The sequence below is a fragment of the Nycticebus coucang genome, chromosome 2, assembly GCF_027406575.1.
Source record: "Nycticebus coucang isolate mNycCou1 chromosome 2, mNycCou1.pri, whole genome shotgun sequence".
NCBI classification, from domain to species: domain Eukaryota; kingdom Metazoa; phylum Chordata; class Mammalia; order Primates; family Lorisidae; genus Nycticebus; species Nycticebus coucang.
In genome coordinates this window covers 35,997,844-36,000,763 of record NC_069781.1, presented here as the reverse complement: position 1 = coordinate 36,000,763, position 2,920 = coordinate 35,997,844, and the positions used below count along the sequence as shown (strand labels likewise).

The 2,920-nt window shown below is 36.5% G+C and overlaps 1 non-coding gene across 1 annotated transcript; it reads right to left on the bottom strand.

Annotated features, from left to right (window-relative positions):
* Nucleotides 1–870: 870 nt before the first annotated feature.
* Nucleotides 871–977, bottom strand: LOC128580047 (U6 spliceosomal RNA). Its single transcript, XR_008378408.1, has one exon. It is a non-coding gene; the product is annotated as a U6 spliceosomal RNA (small nuclear RNA).
* Nucleotides 978–2,920: the final 1,943 nt, after the last annotated feature.

Below are 2,920 nucleotides of genomic sequence, written 5' to 3'. Positions count from 1 at the left end.
TCTCTAGTTCTACTGAGAGGCAGGATAGTAGGTGGTTTGGATTTGATCCTTCCTAGAAGCAGAATAGGAAAATAATGCAACTTTTTGATTCTGTCACTTCCCTGACATTTTCTAGAGAGAGTGTGTGTATGTATGTGTGTGTGCATACACAATATATGTATTACATATCCATGTATATACGACTGTGTTTGTTCATGCATTTACATATGTATATGCCAGATTTGCTATAGAGGCTTCAGAAATTTAAAAAAATATAAAGTTTCTTATTGCCTTCCTGTAGGTAGTGCCTTGATAGAATTAGAGTCACTGCTTTGCGAATTCAAACTGTCAACATTTCTGTTTGATGCAAAACCCCGAGTTAGCTTTTGGAAGTGTGCACTAGAGGTGTGACACAATGGAGAGTCTTTGAAGGGAACATAGGCAGGGAAAAATTTTAATACAGATGCGTGCAAATAATCAAGCTCTAACCCCCTGCAGAAAAACATCTACTTCACTTTTGTAGCAAACTTACCTTCTGGACTCATTTCAAATCAATTTCTAAAATTGCTATGCTCATTTTTAGGCTGCCTGGACTCTCTTCTATGCCTTCACCCCAACGTTTCTCCAACTAAGTCTTCTTACATTTCAGATTTAGATCTGTACCTCCTCTCTTTCCTTGTGTTAATCAATAATTGCTCTTTCATCCACTGTGCCTCTGGATATCTGCGTCTGCTTCCCCAAGAATTAGCTGTGAAGTAGAGGAGTCTCCCTAGCTTTCCCTAGCTGAATGAACATGGCAACCTGCACTCCATGGTTTTAATGTCATAGCTGCTAATCATACAGGAAAAGGGACAATAAAAAGTAACACATGTAAAGAAGATGTAACTTTTTTTTTTTTTTTTCCGCTTCATGAATTTGCGTGTCACCCTTGCGCGGGGGCCATGCTAATCGTCTCTGTATCGTTCCAATTTTAGTGTATGTGCTGCCGAAGCGAGCACGTAACATTTTTGAAAACTTAAAAGAGTTCCTACAGGGGTAGGACTTCATCCAGAGGTAGTATGTGGTGGCCTAGGTGAGCACTTGATGTCCTATTCCTCAGTATCGGGCTGCTATCAGCACCTCCACCTCAATGCCACCAGCTACAATAATTTTTTGGCCAACTCTCCTCTCACAACAACAACAAGAAAACATATAAGGATAGAAGCAATTATTTTTCAATGTAACCAAATTGATTTTATTGCAGATCAATTGGTGTGATGTTTAATGTAAGGTGTCAAGTTGTCTGAGTTAAGGGAGACCCAGAGAGCTGGTAAAACTCTGGGCGCATTTGTGAAGGTCTTTCTGGAAGAAATTAGCACTTGAATCAGTAGTCTGAGTAAAGAAAATGGGCCCTCTCCAATGTGGGCATTGTCCAGTCTGTTGACAGCCCACATAGAACAAAAAGAGGGAGGAAGGGTGAGTTGGCTTTCTTTTATGAAGATGGATCATTCATCTTCTCCTGTCCTTGGACATCAGAACTCCAGGTTCTCAGGCTTTTGGATTTCAGGACTTACACGAGTGGCCCCCAGGATCTCAGGTCTCCAGTGACAGGCTAAATTCCACCACTGGCTCTCCTGGTTCTCCAGCTGGTAGCATGTTGTGGGAGTTTTTGGCCTCCAAAATCCTGTGAACCAATTCTCATGTAGACAATAACAGATATTCTTCTCCATGTATTAATTTATTCTTGTCCCTTCCTTTCCATTTTTACTTCTGTAACTGAACTTTTGTTTTGAATAATATAATTGAAAAATCTGAGCTCTGGATCTGAAACCTTGGGAAAGACCTTTTAATATCTAATGAATCAATGGGCCAAGTTTTTAGTTTTCTGTTGATGATGTTTCTTGTTTTCTCAATACATTAAAAAAATGGTACAATAGAATCATAGATATTCAAGCTGTAAGTTGCTTATTTATGCAGGATAAAAATTGTTCAAATTATATAGTCCACATTGGAATAAAATACTGAACATTTTCTTGATTCTTAATCAGCCTATCAAATTTTATTCCACTAAGCTTGAACTAATCTATACCATTTATTAAGAATTTATGAAGGTATAACTTTTGTTACATAATTTTTAGCAATAAAATATCAGTTGAAAACTATTTTAATATTTTATTGTTAATAAGGGTAATTGTGACTTTATTAAAAAAATCATAGTCATTATATGACAGTATTTGAAGTATGAAATTTCCTTTTTCTATTGATTTTCTCCAAGCAATTAAAATGAATGCTGGAGATTTAAAATAACATAATCAAAGTGAGTCAAATAGGAGATTATATTCCCTGGTATTATATAACTTATGAAAATTAGCATAGAGAATAAATTAAAGTGTGATGAAAACTAGACAAGGTAATAATGAGGTTGACTGCATGGTTTCCCAAAATCTATAGAGAGAAAGGCCAATAGATCCCAATGGCAGAGGGTTTGTTGATAAAATCCCACTACTCACTATTCTGGAGAAAAAACCATGACCAGAGCGTTTGTATGACTTTCTGAAGGCTTGTTGCTGGCATTTGGATATGCAACACTCATCTCTCCTGACTTCCCATCTTTGAACAGTTTATTAAACTGTGTTTGTTGTAATTATTTTTTCACAAAATTTTGACATCTTTTTCACCCTCAGCATTACCATGAAATATTTCTGGTGGCAATGAACTTCACTGACCTGAAATATACTTCATTATTATACATTAAGAGATTCTTTAGGAAGTCTTATTGCCTTTAGGCCTTTTCTAATTTTTACATGCACAAATCCTTGCTTTTACCATTTATAAAGAGACTTGGAGGAAATACATCTTAACTCTGTAATATTCTCCATTATTCCGCAGTCAGACTGCTCTGCTGGTGCATTTCATTTGAGTGTTGTTAGAGAGGTCTTTTATTTCCAATCTATAAATGGTA